This window comes from Sus scrofa, chromosome 16 (genome assembly GCF_054392235.1).
Source record: "Sus scrofa isolate SSC_HxYL_T2T_F1_AM1 chromosome 16, Sscrofa_HxYL_maternal_Yorkshire_Landrace_v2.0, whole genome shotgun sequence".
Taxonomy (NCBI): domain Eukaryota; kingdom Metazoa; phylum Chordata; class Mammalia; order Artiodactyla; family Suidae; genus Sus; species Sus scrofa.
In genome coordinates this window covers 80741178-80760418 of record NC_139398.1, presented here as the reverse complement: position 1 = coordinate 80760418, position 19241 = coordinate 80741178, and the positions used below count along the sequence as shown (strand labels likewise).

The window sequence follows — 19241 nt, the reverse complement described above, 5'->3', positions numbered from 1 at the left end:
CCAATTTGTACAGTGAACGTGTTCGACTGGGTCACTGTCTCCCCAGCTGTGATTCCCTGGGGTAAGCTGGACGGTTTGAAGTGACACAAAGCCAATGTGTGTTATTTTTAAGTCCTGAATATATTTGAACACGTAAGAGGAAAAAAATAAAACCCGGATACCAAGCACGTGATTTCACGGATATTGTTTGGAATGCAGCTAAGTAAAAAGGGAATGATTTAAAGTAAACGCCAGTCAGTAAATAATAGATCAGGGGGTACTTGGATGTGGCAGAAATTGAGAAGGTGGTCCTTGAACAGCCAGGCATGCAGAAGACTAGCCTGGATGATCTGGCTTTGATTACACGGCTGCCCAAAGAAACTGTGGCTCGCAAGTGACTTGCCAGAGGAGCACTTGCTCCCCTTCTATTTTTAGGTGGCCAGGTCCCTGTAAAGCCCCATTGCCAGGAGTGTAACACCCTTTCAGTACACATTGCAAGAACGATGTAAATAACTCATCCTGGGACTTCAAACACGCCATCTCAGATGTATGGTGGGAGATTACGGGTTCCCAAGGCGCAGCCCCTCTGCCATTCCCGTGGCTTAGAGGCTTGCTAGAGAGTAGAGATCAATGCTTTGATTTTATGAGCAGCCAGGCCACGTGACCAGGCCCCAAATCCTTTGCTTTATGGGTTGTTTACACATTCCTGGTGAGAAACGGTTTACATTCTGGGCCCTGAACACACTCCTAAATCAGCTGCTGGGTTCTTGCCGTTGGAGGTGAAAGAGATCTGTGTGTCGGTGGGCACCAGGAGGCGAGGGGGAGAACTGAGGGGCAGGCGAGAGGAGGGCTGGGGGCCCCCTCAGTTTTCTGCCAATGGCACCTGGAACCCATTTCTGCATCAGTGGAGGGCACTGTGCAGGCCTAAAGCAGGGAGGACCCCGAGGGGTTGCAGATGCACAGTGGCTGCAGGTGTACTGGGTTCCACTCCATGTGAGCGTATGCACTAGCTCACTGGTTCCCCCCACAGCAGCCCTGGGAGGTTGGAATTATTCTTGTTTTCAGATGAGGAGCCAGAGGCTCAGAGAAGTGAAGCAGCTTGCTCCCTGTTACACAGCTGGGACGGGTCAGGGAGGGTGCAAACCCACTCGGACAGAGGACAGGCTGAGGTCTCACCACTGCGCTTTCTTGTCACTGGGGCTCCCTTAGAGCCATCTGCAGTGGAATTTAGAAAGTGTCCCCTGGCTCAGAGATGGAGGATTAGGAGATGGCTCTTCCTGTCTGGGTTCTCCCCCCGCCTTGGTGCAGTCACTGTCTGAGAATCTTGTGTCACAGAGTTGACCTTAAGGGTCCAATGCACAAGATGCCCTGGGAATTAACTGGCCATGTTCGGGGTACCTGATGGGCTTCTGTTCCCACCCCTCTGTCCTCTTGTTGTGCTGGGCCCCTTCCCCTTCTACCTCCTCCACCCTGAGAGGGTCCTCACGTGTCTCCTTCTTCTTGGATCTTCCTCCTTGTGCTTGGCACCCCTTGGCCCAGCTCTTCCCTTTGCCCGGGCTTCTCCTAGGAAAGCACTGTGACTCTGGGGGCGCCCCTCAGCGCTGAGTCTTCTCCAAGCCCCTCAATGCCTTCATCAGTTCCCAAAACCACGTGGACTCTAGGCCTCCCCCTCATGCTGGCTGCTGCCTTCCGAGGTCAGGGCGGAGAGAGGACACAAAGTTGGAGCGTGGAGTTAGCAGCAGCCTGGGTTAAGGGATCTTCTCCCTCTGGATGGAGAGAGCGCCAGGTCTTGGAGAAAGCATTGGGCCCCAAGGTACATGAATTAACCCTGGTCTGACGTTGGGTAAGCTCCCTCAAGGCACCTAACCTCTCTGAGCCTCCATTTTCTCCTCTGTAAAACAGAAGTAATGAACACAGCGCACAGCTTGAATTTTGCTGCCCAGCAGCCTTCCACCTGTTCCCCCTGCAGTTTCCTGTAGAGCACCGTTTCTCTTCCACCCTCAGCCCATATGGTCTGCAGGCAATCCCACCCTCCACTCGGGGACTCAGCCACCCACACTTCCCTCACCCCCTCCAGTGATTGGTTCAGGAATGTACACGTCATCCACTTCTAGCCAATGAGAGACCAATGCCATGAGAGGCCGATGCTGTCTCTTTTCGGAAGCTGTAAAGCTGTGAAGAAGTGTGACGTGAAGTCACTTTCATAGTTTGGTTGTCCTAAAGGAAAAGCACATCTGAGAAGGGAGCAACCCCCAGAGCAGAGCCAAGCCAGGAGATGGTGATATTATTCGAGCACCTACATTAAGCTGTGCCTGAAGCCAGCCTCTTTTGACTTTCCAGACACACCAACGAATACATACTTTGTGGAAAATTATTTACAAAAATGGCTATACGTCCCCACCCCTCTCTGTATACACATTCTTGTAATATGGATTTGTGTTAATTCTCATCAAGGAGTTCCCATCGTGACACAGCGGAAACGAATCTGACTAGGAGCCATAAGGTTGCGGGTTCAATCCCTGGCCCCACTCAGTGGGTTAAGGATCTGGCGTTGTAGCTCTGATTTGACCCCTAGCCTGGGAATCTCCTCGGGTACAGCTCTAAAAAGCACACACACACACAAAATTCCCATCAAGAGGTGGAGTCTTCTTCCCCATTCCTTGTATCTGGAATGGTCATCATTCCAGACTTGCCTTGGCCATCAGAACAGGGCAGAAGTAGCGGTGGGCCAGTTCCAAGCTTATATCTCAGTGGTCTTATGCAGTTACACTCATTCTCTTGGACCCATGAACAACCCTGGGCTGTGCTGCTGGAGGACAAGAAAGCCTGTTATCCCAGCCCTGGGCCTCCTGGTCTAGCCTATGGCCTATTGGCTGGAAATGCATGAGAGATTCCAGCCAAGATCAGCAGAGCTGAGCCCAGAGGAACCAGAAGACCCATGGAGCTGACCTGTAAACTCATGAGCCATTAATAATTATTTTAAGCATTGCATTTGGGGGAAGTTTATTATGTAGCAATAGCTGATAGGTTTCTTTGATTTGCTTAAATTAGTCCCAACTGGTTTTTCTGTCATTTTTAATCAGAAAATTCCAAATAACATAGCCCTAATGCCTGCCTCATAGGACTGCTGTGAAGATTAAAAATGATACTGGCAGAGTACCTGACACACTCGAGGTGCTGCTCAGAAATGATAGCTGTTGGCACTAGTCCCTGTTCTTCCTCATCCACATACTCCAACCAGAGGCAGAAAGTTCTCTGCTCGTGTGGAGAGCAGAGGCAGGAGAGAGGACAGAGTGGTGCTGCAGGTGGCCGTGGTGCGGGGTATCCCAGTTCCTTGGCCATCCTCTTCCCCATCGTAGAAGCATCTAGACCGACTTCGGTCTCCACCTCCCAGGACACCTCAGAGTGACTCATCTCCCTGGCAGCAAACATGGAACTCAGCTTTCCGAGCTCTGTTTCTCTTCAGAGCTTCAGTTTCTCTGTTACCTCGAAAGAGAAACCATTACCCACCACAACGGCCATTGTGGATGCACTTTCTAAGCTACGTGGGCATTCTGTTTCTTCCACATATACTTACCAAATATATATTAACATTTAAAAGTATGCTATATATTTAATAAGTCTACAGGGACTCTCCTATTATTTGAATATTCATTATAGAAGGTTCCTAGGGTTACAGGTTTGCAGGAGGAGCAGTTGTGCATTGAAACATGAAACGACTCACTAATGGAACTGATACTTTTAAAAATCAGTCACCTTTCTTCACATGCCTCCTTAGTACAGATTTCTATCTCTACCCACTGCTCCAACTGTTTCTCCCTGGTCAATACAAAAATAAATTAGTGTATATTGGTCATTGAGTGATACTGCAAATATTGTTTGTATATATATATATATATGTATATATATATGAAAATGAAGACAATGGTCATGAACTACTCAGATTCTTGCAATGCCATGGACAAACTGGGACAGAGCAGTTAGGCCAGTTACCATTGTTAAAGAGGACATGGTGATAGGGGTTTCCAAAGAGGACAGTTTAACTCTTAAAAGATTACAAGAAACCCTTCGGGAAACTGATAAAACCCTCGAATATTTTTGCACTAGTGCTTTTCTTTGTAAATCATGCCGAGACAAAAGTAAAGCAAAACACATTGTCATATGATTTGATTAGAAAAGCAAAAGTGCCACCAGAGCTCAAACAAGCAGCACTGGATTTCTTCGCTCATGTTAAGCATGAACACATAGTCGCAATTACTCAAAATTTGATTAAGCGTATTTCTGCAATGCTTGGTTTCGTTTTCCAGGGGAGAGGCCCAATCAGTCTCTGCCCCACAGACATACACACTTGGGTGTGAATTTGTGGCCCCCACTGTTAGAAGATTCACGGTAAGCCACTCTTTCCTGTGTCATTCATCCTGCATCCTTCTATCTCTGAAGAAACGAGGAGGCCAAATAGTTGCTGGGCAAACCGAGCTGTGGGAGAGCCAAGCAGGGCACATAAGCCTGGTAGAGAGGGTACCTCCCTGGCTGGTAGCGCTTGGGAGGAGACCGGGGACCCAGGTTTGCGTCTCCATCTCCTGGAAGTGATCCCCTAAATGCCTCTAAAGACAAGAATGAGATGCTACGCCAGGGCCGAGCTGAATTGCTGAAGCTGAATCTTCACCGAGGTTTCCCTATGTTTCAGCAACTCCATTTTCTCTAGCTATATACCCCCATCAAGGAACTTCACCTCCCTAAACTTCAGTTTCCTTGATGATAAAATGGGGATGCAAAATAGTAACCACCTCGGAGGGGAGGCTGAAGATTAAATAGGATAGCGGGTGAAGAGGGGTGCCCGGGGCCTGGCACAAGGCAAAAGCACAGAAAAGGTTAGTCATCACTGGGAGCACGTTATTTGGGTGGCTGCGTTTTGTTTGCTTAGCAACAACTTTGTGGTGACCGCAAAAGCCGTGATGTTTACTGTTCAGCACATCTTTTTAAAAACCCCAAAATGCAGAGTTCCCATTGTTGCACAGCAGAAACCAATACAGCTAGTATCCATGAGGATGCTGGTTCAGTCCCTGGCCTCGCTCAGAGGGTCGGGGATCTGGCATTGCTGTGAGATGTGGGGTAGGTCACAGGTGCAGCCTGGATCCCTCATTGCTGTGGCTATGATTCGACCCCTAGCCTGGGAACTTCCATATGTTGCAGGTGTGGCCCTAAAAAGCAAAAAACAAAACAAAAACAAAAATTCCAAACAAAAATTTAAAACCCAAAAATGTGAAATAAAAATCTTGTATAGGCGTTCCCATCGTGGCTCAGTGGTTAACGAATCCGACTAGGAACCATGAGGTGGCGGGTTCGATCCCTGGCCTTGCTCAGTGGGTTAAGGATCCCGCGTTGCTGTGGCTCTGGTGTAGGCCGGTGGCTGCAGCTCCAATTAGACCCCTAGCCTGGGAACCTCCATATGCCGCGGGAGCGGCCTAAGAAATGGCAAAAAGACACACACACACACAAAATCTTGTATAGGATTGTTAGCCCCTTTTCTATATACATATATACATTTTAAAAAAGTATGTCCATACCATGCATAACTTGCCCACTTCCTCCAGCAGCAGACTGCGCAGAGCTCCCAAAGGATTATTCTTAAATGCCCATTAGGGTCCTGCTTTTCTGGAAATGGGGAAAGGAAAACTAAAGTTGCGAAGAGAACAGTCCTGCTCTCTTTGGGGTAGCAGCCTGCCTCCCTCACTTTAGGGCATGCAGCCCTTCACACCCCTCCCTGGAGGTACCAGTGGGGAGGATCACCCCTTCTCAACCCTTCCCTGCTCACCTCCCAGCCACCCCCCTCCACCCACCCCACGTGGCTCTCCTGCCCTGCCCCTGCCAGGTGTGAAATGGGGGACCTTTCAGTCTGGAGTGTATTGTTTACAGCTTACTTGCAACCTTTAAAAATAAAAATTCATCATAAACTGACAGATCCTTAAATTTAACTGCACCAACAGTGCCACTCTAATATTTAAAGCTCCGCTTGAATGGATGTTCTATCAAAACCACATGGGCTCCCACCTGGCTCCCTCCCTCTGATGGCTGAATTTGAGGAAATGCTGGTGGGATGTTTATTTGGGCTGAAGGCACAGACCCTGCTTGCTCTGGGTTAAACTTTTTTGCAGAGGCTTTTGCATTACTTGGTGGACCCCTTGGGTCTTAGACCTCAAGTTCTGACTGTCCTCCTCTGCAGTCATACACAGGAAGCACAGAGAGGCAGAGCCAGCCGTTGTCAGTGTGGGCTTCAGGCTGGAATCTAAGTTCTGCAAGTGACAAGCTGTGTGACCTTCAGAACCTTACCTAACCTCTCTGTGCCTGAGTTTCCCCATCTGTAAAAGGGGGAATGATGACAGTAGTTCTTTCTTATTATGGAGCCTAAGTGAGTTAATTTATGTAACATACAACAATAACTGCAATAGAGCATGTCCATAATAAATGTGTGTGTGTGCCTGTACCTGTGTGAGACTTTAGGTACAGAGGGTAGAGTTAATACAACTCCTCACTGTTGAATTGCCTTCCACTCTGCCCCCCAAACAACATGACCTTGAACATAGTGGAACATATCCTTTATGCACCTGTGTGAAAATTTCACTAGAATCTACAGCCAGGAATGGAATGGTCATATAATACATATGCACTTCTGATTTGACTGAGAACTATGAACTGCTAACTCAAACCCTTGGTCAAGTCAGTTTTCTGTCTTTTTTTTTTTTTTTTGCCCACTTCGTGGCACATGGAGTTTCCAGATCTGAGCTGCAGTTGCAACCTACACTGCAGCTGTGGCAATGCCAGATCCTTAACCCACTGTGCCAGGCTGGGGATCAAACTTGCATCCCAGCACTGCAGAGACACCACCAATCCCATTGGGCCACAGTGGGAACACCCAATTTTCTATTGAGTCATTTTATTGCCAATTGTCAAGAGATCTTTTTTAATTCTTGCTAAGTTTTGACAATGCAAGTTACCTTCCTTCAGTCTGTCATCTCTTTGCTACATCTATGTTTTTCACCGTTTAAAAGGCTTGGAGTTCTCTCTGTGGCTCAGCACGTTAAGAACCCAACACAGTCTCTGGGAGGATTTGAGTCTGATCCCTGGCCTTGCTCAATGGGCTAAGGATCCAGGATCCAGCATTGCCACAATCTGCTATATAGATCACAGATGTGGCTCAGATCCCACATTGCTGTGGCTGTGATGTAGGCCCAGAAACTGCAGCTCCCATTTGACCCCTAGCCTGGAAACTTCCATATGCCACAGGTGCAGCCTTAAAAAAGAAAAAAAACTTAATTTTGATATATTAATATCCTTTTGTTTCTACTGAATGCAGGGATCAAACACGCATCCTCACAGAAACAATATTTGGTTCTTAACCCACTGAGTCACAATGGGAACCCCTTGAGTGCTTTTTAGTTCTACCTAGTTTTTATTGATTTATTTATTTTTAGGTTTTTAAGGGCCACACCTGAGGCATATGGAAGTTCTCCGGCTAGGGATCAAATTGGAGCTGTAGCTGCCAACCTATACCACAGCCACAGCAATGCCAGATCTGAGACTTATCTGCAACCTACATCACAGATGGCAGCAACGCCGGATCGAGGCCAGGAATGAAACTCACATCCTCATGGATGCTAGTTGGGCTCTTAACCCACTGAGCCACAGTAGGAACCTCTGAGTTTTACTTAATTTTTATTACATTCTAATGTATACACAAAAAATGTGCAGAGTTTAAACGTATAGTTGGATGAGTTTGGGCAGGTGTGTACACTCATGTGACACTACCACAATAAAGATATAAAACATTTCCATCACCCCAGAGAGTGCCCTTTGCCACTGGCCACTCAATCCCCACTAATGGCAAATAGTGTTCTAATGTCCATCACTGTAGGTTAGCTTCTCCTGTTCCAGAACTGCATGTAAATGGAATCACACATGGACTCTGATGGCTGGTTTCTTTCACTCAGTGTGTTTTTCAGATTTATTTATGTCATTGCATGTTTCAGTAATTTGTTCTCTTTTACTGCTGAATAGTATAACATTGTAAGAAATTGTTTATCCATTCACCTAATTATAGATGCTAGCGCCATTACTAGCTTTTGGCTATTATGAACAAAACTACTATAAACCTTCACATACAAGCCTTCTTTATGTTATGTGTACATATGTACATATGCATATTTCATTCTTAAAAATGGGATTGCTGAGTCATGGAGTATATTTTGCCTTCAGAAGAAACTTCCAAAGAGTTTTCCAAGATAGTTTCCGCCAGTTTACACTCCAACCAGAAAAATAAAAGGGTTCCAGCTGCTCCACATCCTCACGAACACTTGATATTGTCCATGTTTTTAATTTTAGCCATTCTGGCATGTGGTATCTCATGTTAGTTTTCATTTGCTTTTCCCTTATGTGTAATGATGCTGAACACCTTTTCACCTGCTTCCTTTTTTTTTTTTTTTTTTGGTCTTTTGTCCTTGTAGGGCTGTACCAGAAGCATATGGAGGTTCCCAGGCTAGGGGTCTAATCGGAGCTATAGCCACCAGCCTACGCCACAGCCACCACCACAGCAGTGCCAGATCTGAGCCGTGTCTTTGACCTATACCACAGCTCACAGCAGCACCAGATCCTTAACCCACTGAGCGAGGCCAGGGATCAAACCTGAAATCTCACGGTTCCCAGCTGGATTCTTTTCCACTGCGCCCCGACAGGAACTCCTCACCTGCTTCTTGACCATTTGTCTATCTCTTTTGTAGAGTGCTTGGATCTTCTGAACTTCTGCTTTAAATTGGATTGATTGTCTTTTTATTGTTGAGTTGTAGGAGTTCTTTATATAATTTGGATGAAGGTCCTTTGTCATATATATTGAAAATATTTTCTCCCATCTAAGCCTCATATTTTCATATATTAATGATGTCTTTCGGTAAGCAAAAGGTTATATTTTTAATGAAGTCTAACTTACCAATTTTTAATAGACTTTTTTTTTTTTGGCTCCACCCATAGCATCGGAAGTTCCCAGGCCAGGGATTGACCCCACACCACAGCAAAAACAATGCCAGATCTTTAACCTGTTGCCCATCCAAGGAACTTCTTTAATAGACTATTTTTACCTCTTTTTTGCCCTTTTTTTAGGGGTGCACTTTGCAGCAATTGGAAGTTCCTGGATGAGGGGTCAATTCAGAGCTGCAGCTACCAGCCTACACCACAGACACAGCAACACCAGATCTGGGCCCCATCTGTGACCTATGGAGCATCTTGAGGTAATGCCAGAGCCTTAATCCATTGAGCAAGGCCAGGGATTGAACCCATATCCTCATGGACACGAATCCACTGATCCGCAATAGGAACTCCCTAATAGACTATTTTTAAAGAGCAGTCTTTGGCTCACAGCCGCCGCACTATCAACCTTTCCCATCAGAATGGTATATTTGTTACAGTTGATGAACACACAGTGACACATTGTCTCCCAGAGTCTATAGTTTATACTGGAGTTTCACCCTGGGCGTTGAACATTCTATTGGTTTAGGCAAATGCATAATGACATGTATTCCCCATTCCGGTTTCATACAGATGGTTTCACTGCCATTAAAAATCCTCTGTGCTCTGCTTATTCATCCCTTCTTCCCCCAACCCCTGACATCCACTCATCTTTATACTGTTTGCATTGTTTTCCTTTTTTTCCAGAAGGCCATGTGGTTTGAATCATACAATAGGTAGCCTTTTCAGATTTACTTCTTTCACTTAAATGGAAATCCATTTAAGTTTCTTTAAGTAATGTCCATCTAAGTTTTCTCCATGTCTTTTTATGGCTTGATAGCTTGTTTCTTTTCAGTACTAATTTCATTGTTTGGATGTCCCACCATTTATCCATTCATCTACCGAAGGGCATCTTATTTGCTTTCAAGTTTTGGCAATTATGGATAAAGCTGCTATAAACTGCTGTGTACAAGATTTCCCTGGTGGCTCAGCGGGTTAGGAATCCAGTGCTGTCCCTGCTGTGGCTCTGGTTACTGCTATGGCACAGGTTCAGCCCCTGGCTGGGGGACTTCCGCATGCTGCAGGCTCAGGGGAAAAAAAAACCTGTGTGCAGGTTTTCATAAGGACATAAGTTTTTGATTCGTTTGAGTAAATACCAAGGAGCGCAGTTGGATCATATGGCAAAATCATGTTTAGTTTTATAGGAAACTGTCTTCCAAAGTGGTTGTAACTGTTTTGCATTCCCACCAGCAATGAATGAAAGTTCCTGCTGCTCACATCCTTGGCAGCAACTGGCATCGTCAAGTGTTTCAGGATTTTGTTGTTGTAATAGGTGTGTCACTGTTGCTTTAATTTCTGCTTCCCTACTCACATAGGATGGCAAGCACTTTTTCATCTGTTTATTTGCTACCCGTATACCTCCTTTGGTGAAGTTTTTCAGCCCATTCTTTAATCAAGTTGTTCCCCTGCTTATTGTTGAGTTTTAAGAGTTCTTGGTACATTTCTTTTTCTTTCAAAAATTCAGAATGCTTTGTTTTTAAGCATTATATGTACATTTATGGGAGTTCCCATCATGGCTCAGTGGTTAATGAACCCGACTAGCATTCATGAAGATACAGGTTCGATTCCTGGCCTCACTCAGTGGGTTAAGGATCTGGCGTTGCTGTGAGCTGTGGTGTAGGTCACAGATGTGGCTTGGATCTGGCATTGCTGTGACTGTGGTATAGGCTGGCAGCTACAGCTCCGATTTGACCCCTAGCCTGGGAACCTCCATATGTCATGGGTGTGGCCCTAAAAAGACAAAAAACAAAACAAAACAAAATACATTTATAAGTACACATGTGACATATTTTATGTACATGGACTAAATAGCTAAGGACAAGGTCATATGCCTCCCGAAAAATTATTTTCTACAGATAAACTTAGGGCAAAAAATAACAGATCAATTTAGGAGACTAACGTTATACATGGATACACAAAGTAGATAGAAGGGTTTTTTTTTTTTTTTTTTTTTAATCAAGGACAGTATTCTCACCCTCTCCTACCACTGACCACCTCCATCCTAGGGCAGAAAACTTTATTAATTAATCAAGGGCCGTGCTTCAAGGTGCTGGCTCCCAGACCCACAATGGAGAGAAAGGAAAAGCCACAGACAAAGAGATAACTTTAGTCGTTGGTTAAAACCTTGCATACCCACCAAACCTTCTTCCACCGGGAGTGGAGACATTCTGTCACTGAAAAAGCAATGACTTCTCCGAAGTGAGCTTAGTCCCCTTGTCCCACTAGAATATCAGAAAGATCTCTGTTCCTCCCAGCTTGAGATTCTTTCCCCTGGCTACACATAGGAGACACGCAAAGGCCAGAGGTTCAGAGAGGCTCTAAGACTCCAGGAGAGGCAAGCCTTCTATAGAACTTCTGGGCCCCTTCTTTTTCACTTTCACTGTGGTTTACCTGTATTTGCTTGTTTTAAAGCTCTGAGAGCACACGCTACATACTCTGCTTCAACTTCATGTCTAGCTTTTTGGGCATCACCAATGAGTGTCCTGCAATTTGCCACAGATCTGTAGTTAATAGGTGCAGAGCAAGGAGGTCGGAGGATCTTGAGACACTCCAGCCCCAGGGGAAATCAGCTGGCCTGTATGATGTAGAAATAGACTTTCTCTCCAGGGAAGAGGTCTGTGTCCTGGGTACCTTTTCCTGTCCTGGAAGGAATAGGTTGTTTGATTCAGTTAAGTCCAGCCGGAGAAAGCCGTCTGTGTATTATTTTCTCTAAAATATCAAACAAAGTGGGCAGAGGTACAGTGATAAGTGAAATACCACCTCTAGCACGGTTTTATGGACTGGTCATCTGGTCTTAGCTCTGAAGTTTTACATGGGATTCAGAGTCTGGCTCTCCTACGCACAAGCTGTGTGAACTTTATTTTATTATTTTTTTATTTTTTGCATTTTAGGGCCACACCTGCAGCATATGGAAGTTCCCATGCTAGGGGTTGAATTGGAGCTGCAGCTGCCAGCCTATACCACAGCCACGGCAATGCCAGATCTGAGCTGCATCTGTGACTTGCGCTGCAGCTTTCGACAATGCCACATCCTTAACCCACTGAGCGAGGCCAGGGATGGAACCCGCATCCTCATGGATACTAGTGGGATTCTTAACCCACTGAGCCACAATGGGAACTCCCCGTGGGATCTTTAAATCTCAATTTCTCTATGACTCAGTCTCCACATCAGTCACTGCCAGATTATGCTCTGAGCCACAGGAGACTTTTTAATATATCCTAGTCATTCTTCCGAGGGCTAGACTGGATAATAGCTCCTTATCAGATAGTCCTTTTGCACATATTTTCTCTGAGTCTGTAGCCTGTCTTCTTGGTCTTTATAAATTGCACCTATCGAGATGTCTCCAAGAGGTATTCGTCTCTCCCAAGGTGGAAAACATTCTCCTGTTTGTTCCTAGAGGCTTTATAATTTGAGCTTTGGCAAGTAGCTCTCTGATTTCATCTGAAATTGATTTTGGGGTGTAGTATGGGGTAGGCATTGAGACTCATTTTTTCCCCTCCCAGATATCAGTATGTTAAAAAGTCTTTTCCCCCCCGTTGAATTACCTTGGAACTTTTGTTGAAAAGTAATTGGCTGTATATACGTGTGGATCTGTTTCTGGACAGCATCCTTTTTCACTGACCATATATCCATGCTTAGGCCACTCCCACGTTGTCTTGATTATTGTGGCTCTATAGTAAGTCTTAAAATCAAGTAGGATAAGTCCTTCAACCCATGATTTGAATATTTGAGGATGTTTACATTTCCATATACATTTTAGACTTAATTTGTGGTTCAAAACATCCTCCAATAAGTTTGATTGAGATTATGCTAAATCTATAATAAGTTTGAAGAAAATAACAATGTTAAACTCTCCAGTCTATGACCATGGTATAACTCTCTCTTCGTTTATGTTTTTTGATTTCTTTAGCCAGTATTTTGTATCTTTTCGCACACAGAGGTTTTTTGTTTTGTTTTGTTTTGTTTTTTGTTTTTTTTTTTTTCCTTTTTAGGGCTGCACCCCTATTGAGGTTCCCAGGCTAGGGGTCAAATCGGAGCTATAGCCACTAGCCTACGTCACAGCCACACAGGATCCAAGCTACGTCTGCGACCTATACCACAGCTCATGGCAACACCAGATCCGTAATCCACTGAGTGAGGCCCGGGATCGAACCTGTGACCTTGTGGTTATTAGTCAGATTAATTTCCACTGTGCCACGATGGGAACTCCTTGCATACACATTTTTTGACGCATTTATTTCTAGGATTCCCCTCCCTCATCTGCCGCTTAAAAGTGCAGATGTAACTATGATAAATAATATTATTTATCACCTAATTTTTAATTGTTTGCACTACTATAGAATGAAAATTCTATAGTAGCTATGATAAATAATATTATTTTTCACCTAATTTTTAATTGTTTGCGCTACTATAGAATGAAAATTAATTTTTTTTCTTTTTATAGCCATACTTGTGACATATGAAAATTCCCAGGCTAGGGGTGGAATAAGGTCTATAGTTATGAGCCTATGCCACAGCTACAGCAACACCAGATCTGAGCTGCATCTGCGACCCACAGCGCAGCTCACAGCAAGGCCACATCCTTAACCCGCTGAACGACAATAGGAACTCCAAAAATTAATTTTTTAAATATTGACCTTGTGTCTTGAGTTTAATAGTTTCTTTTGTAGATTTCTTATGTTTTTCTATGCATATCATCTATGGGAAAAAAATTTTACTCTTTTTCCAGGCTGTATGTCTTCATTAGTTCTTCTTTTCTTTTTACAATGGCTAAAATAACCACTTTAATGTGGACTAGAAATGGTGAGAGTGTTAGCAAACCAGACTTGGGTCTGCTCACCAGTGTGCAGAAAAGCCAGTCTACTGACACTGGGTTGTGGTAAGGTTCAGTGCAGCATTTGTTTCAGGGCACCAGGCAAGGACTCCAGGGCAGCTCAGAGCACCCAAGCTCCCCGCTGGGTTTCAGGAAAGCATTTTTTCCTTTTTTAAACTTTTTGTCTTTATAGGGCCGCACCCAGGAGGTTCCCAGGCTAGAGGTTGAATAGGAGCTGTAGCTGCCTGCCTACCCCACAGCCACAGCAGCCACAGCCACAGCAACTTGGGATCTGAGCTACATTTGTGATCTATACCACAGCTCATGGCAATGCTGGATCCTTAACCCACTGATGGAGGCCAGGGATCGAATCCGCAACCTCATGGTTCTTAGCCGGATTTGTTAACTACTGCACCACGACAGGAACCCCCAGGAAAGCACTTTTAAGGGGCAGATGAGGGAGGGGAATCCTAGGGTATGTGATCAGCTCATGCACAGTTCTCTGATTGGTTGATGGCAAGGTAACCAGGTGATGTCACAGGGGTTACATTTATCAATCCTTAGGTGCCAGTAGGTCTGGGGGCTATGCGCACGTGGTCATCAAGTAGTTAATTTCTTCCATTTGGTGGGGGTTTTAACATCTGTAAAACAGCTCAGGAAATGTGTATCAGATACTATTATCTAGGCTCTTCAGAGAGAAGCTAATGCAGAGGGTATGGGGGAGGGGGTCTGTCCCAGGAAGGCCCCATAGTGTCCATTTGGGTTACAAAAGGGGATATCTTAGCTCTCTCTCCCTCTCTTTCTCTCTCTCTCTCCCTCCCTCTCTCATTTTTATTAAATTTTATTGGCATATGGTTGACTTACAAAGTTATGTGAGCTTCTGGTGTACAGCAAAGTAAATCAGTTATACATACACATATATCTATTCCTTTTCAGATTCTTTTCCCATATAGATTATTACACAGTTTTGAATAGGTTTACTCTGTGCTGGAAGAATAAATTAGTGTGTTTGGATTGGCTTTTTTCTTCATTACTTCCCAGAGACTTTATAATATTTTTTACCATTCATGAATGTCCTGTATTTTAAAATTATATCTTCTGGGTAGTTATTAATTTTCTTAGGTTCAGCTTGATTTTTTTTGAAGTCAATAAACATAGTCACTGCAAATAATGCTAACTTTATCCCTTTCAAGCCTTACATCTCTTAGTTCTTTTTCTTCCCTTATATTTTAGTTTTGGCCAGTTCCTCCAATATACATCTAAGAGCAGGTCTGATTAAAGTGGAGGGACTTGAAACTGTTTTTATCTCCCTTTCAAAAATGAGGAAACTGGCCAAAGGAAGTCAAGTTATTTGTCCAAGATCTCATAAATAACTGCTGTTTTAAATATATAAATTTAGTTTTTAAAGTAAGTAATTTAAGTTCCTTGAAGCAAATTTAGGAAATTGAGGCAAAAGAAATAAGATACCTGCATAGTGTCCATTTGGAGATAAGTGCTATTAATATTTTGGGTTATAGCTTCCTAGATTTTTTTTTCTTTTGCTATTTTAGGGCCGCACCTGCAGCACACAGAGGTTCCCAGGCTAAGGGTCCAATTGGAGCTACAGCTGCCGGCCTACACCACAGCCACAGCAACTTGGGATCTGAACCTTGTCTGCGACCTATGCCATAGCTCATGGCAACACCAGATCCTTAACCCACTGAGCAAGGCCAGGAATCGAACCCACATCCTCATGGATCCTGGTCAGGTTTGTTAACCACTGAACCATGAAGGGAACACATCTAGACTTTTTAAAATGCACCTGCAGGAGTTCCCGTTGTGGCACAGTGGAAGTGAATCCGACTAGGAACCATGAGGTTGCGGGTTTGATCCCTGACCTCGATCAGTGGATTAAGGATCTGGCATTGCCATGAGCTGTGGTATAGGCCCCAGATGCAGCTTGGATCTGGCATTGCTGTGGCTGTGGTGTAGGCTGTAGCTTCGATTAGACCCCTAGCCTCGGAACCTCCGTATGCTGTGGGTGTGGCCCTAAAAAGCAAGCAAGCAAAAAAAAAAAGAAATAAAATGCACATGCAGATGCTTGAACAATGTGAAGGCAATGGGTGCTGACCCCCATGCAGTCAAAAATTTGCATATAACTTCACAGTTGGCCCTCCAGTATCCATGATTCCCTATCTAAGGATACAATGAATCATGTACTGTCACATGAATTTTTTTTTTTTTTATCTTTTTAGGGCCGCCCCCAGGGCGTATGGAGGTTCCCAGGCTAGGGGTGGAATTGGAGCTGTAGTTGCCAGCATATGAGACCTACACCATGGCTCACGGCAATGATGGATCCTTAACCCACTGAGCCAGGCCAGGGATCAAACCCGAGTCCTCATGGACACTAGTTGGGTTCATTAACTCCTGAGCCATGACACGAACTCCCATCATAAGAATTTAGTGGAAGGAATTTGTGTACAACTGGACCTACATGGTTTAAATCCATGTGGTTCAAGGGACATCTGTATGTTTCAGTAAAACAAAACATTAGAATATAATGCTGTTTTATAATGTGCTTTTCTCACTAAGCGTTATCATAAGTACATTTTCAAGTGGATTAATACACTTAATATTTGCATGGTATCCCACCTATGGCTGTGCCATAGAAGCATTATTTGATGGCTACTGTGGTTCCAATTTTTTACTGTTATAAACACACTATGAAGAATTTCATTGTGGCCACATTTTTACCAAAAAACTGTGACTGTTTCCTCGTAAAAATTCTTGAAAGTGGAATTGCTAGGTCAAAGTGTATACAGAATGTTCAGGCCTTTGATATCTGTTGGTAGGGTACAATTTTAACAGGTATATGGTAGATATTGAACAGTTCTCCGTTGACTTTTTTCCTTCTCCTCCTATGGGACCCGTTAATCTTCTCACTGGCTCTACCCACTCTCTACCCTTTTTAAAAAAATTATAGTTGATTTACAATGTTCTGTCAATTTTTGCTGTACAGCAAAGTGATCCAGTTATACATGTGTATACATTCTTTTTCTCATATTATCTTCTTATCATGTTCTGTCACAAGTGATTGGATGTAGTTCTGTGCTCTACAGCGGGACCTCATTGCTTATCCTTATCTAAATGTAATAGTTTGCATCTACCCTTTTCTAATCAGAAAATTCCAAGCCTAATCTTTCCTCACCTCCCTTTCAGTCATTCAACAACATTCAGCAACTATGTGTGGACTACCTACTAAATTCCAAGTTCCGGAGACACGCTGATGAACAAAACAGAGCCTTATGCTTGCAGAGCTTGTGTTCTAATGGAAAGATAGAGAAAACAAACCTGGAGTTCCCATCATGGCTCAGCAGTAGCAAACCCAACTAGTATCCATGAGGATGCGGGTTGGATTCCTGGCCTCACGCAGTGGGTTAAGGAGCCGGTGTTGCCATGGCCTGTGGTGTAGATCGCAGATGCAGCTCGGATCTGGCGTTGCTATGGCTGTGGCAGACGCCAGCAGCTACAGCTCCAGTTTGAGCCCCAGCCTGGGATCTTCTGTATCTTGCAGGCACAGCCCTAAAAAGAGAAAAAAAAATTTTTTTTAATTTAAAAAAGAAAACAAATATAACAGTTAAGTACATTTTATGGCATGTTAAAAGAGGACAGGTAATAGGAGGAAAAGAAAGCTAGAGCAGGATGATGGAGACCAGGGGTGGGGGGTGAGAGATGGGGAGAGAGTTTGCAGTTTTACAAAGGAGGGTCAGAATAGGTCCTACTGAGCAAGAGACCCTTGAGTAGACCTGATGGAAGGTGAAAAATGGAGGGGGAGGAAAAGGCAGAGGGATCAGTAAAGGCCCTAAAGCAGGCGCTCTCCTGGTATATCACAGAGAAAGGAAGTCATTGTGGCTGGAGCAGAATGAGCACTGGAGAAAAATAGGGAGATGAGGTCAAGGGGTGAGGGTGGATGACACATGGTATAGGAACTTGTGAGGTTTTGTAAGGACTTTGGCTTATACCCTTCCGTTGAAGTTTCCGAGCAGAGGAGTGTCACGGTTTGATGTGCAATTTGCAAGGATTGCTGACTGTAGAAGCTGGGAGATAACTCAAGAGTCTATTGCAGAAAGACAGCCGAGGGATGACACTCATACCAGGGGCTGGCCGTGGAGGTGATACAAAAGGGTGCAAGTCTGAGCATGTCTGAACGAGAGCCAGTGTTTTCTGTAGAATAGAGAGGTATCTTCTCCCTGCCTCTCTGGATTCAGTCTCTGGCTCTCCCCAGCCTGCTCTGTGCCCTGGGAAGCTGAGCTGTATGAACTCCACCAAGAGCCTTCTTTGCCCTGTTTCCCATGGGATTTGGCCAAAAGATCAGCAAGGGATCTGCTACTAGCAAGGGATCTGAGGGAAGGAGGAGTGTGAGGTTGGGTTATCCTTCCTCAGCTCCCTCCTTGGAGGTGCTGAGCCCTGTACCAAGGGCACAGGTCTAGTCAGGCAGCCCACTGAAAAGTGCTTCCACCCTGGGGTGGATAATGGCTCTTTCCTTTGCCCATCAGACCTGGGTGGTGATACCTCCCTGCCTTTGCCAGCCCCAAAGCACTACAATGTAACTGGTTGCTTTTTCCACACCCTACCTGTAAATTTGTGCATAGTCCTTTTATTAAACTCCCCTCAATCACCCAATTTGCTTGTGCCACCTGTTTCCTGCAGGAACCTTGACAAATAGACTGGATGCTGGTCATGAATGAACGTGGAATTGAAGTTGGCTCCTTTGGCTGCAGGATGCCAGGTTCCCCAGGTTCTCCCCTTCTAGACAACTCAGTGCCCCACACCTGCTGAGGCAACTTTGGGGGCTTCATTCTCCTTGGAAGTAATTAAACTGCGTAGAGCTTCAAAAGAATGGAAGGTAAGAATAAACATGGCTGCATTCTCCCACCTGCAGATCTTCCAGGTGAAGCCTGGACTAGAAAGAGGACTGGACCTGGAGTCAGGAAGCTCCCTGGTCTGGTCTCTGTGGAATAACTCCCTGAACAACCATTAGCAAATCACTTGACTGCTCAGAGCCTCGGTTTCCTCATCCGTAAAACTGGGAATAGTAAAACCTAACTCGGAGAATTGTGGGGGGAAATCAAATAACAGTGCTGGCCTCAACAGCATGTGATCTGGTGTGTGTGTGACCTTGGGAGCCAGAAGGTCAGGACTCCTATCCCAACCCTGTGGTTTATCAGCCACATGACCTTGAGGAAGTTTCAGAGCCTTCCGGGCCTCATCTGTAAAATGAAAATAGTAATAGCAGATGCTGCAGTGCAGGGGTGTAGAATTTAAATGAAATGAGGACAGGCTTGGCAAGTAAGTATGCTGAAGTGTTACAAAGCTAACAAATACTGAATTATTTTCTTCTCCTCTTCTGTGAAAT

General features: G+C 44.6%; 1 long non-coding RNA gene across 2 annotated transcripts in view; it reads left to right on the top strand.

The window, feature by feature from the left end:
* The window catches only part of LOC110257270 (uncharacterized), a 99286-nt gene that overhangs the window by 62453 nt on the left and 17592 nt on the right, over positions 1 to 19241 (top strand). For both annotated transcript variants that reach the window (XR_002339672.2, XR_002339673.2), the window contains exon 2: positions 18536 to 18731. This is a non-coding gene — a long non-coding RNA (uncharacterized LOC110257270). The remainder of the gene's footprint in view (positions 1 to 18535; positions 18732 to 19241) is intronic.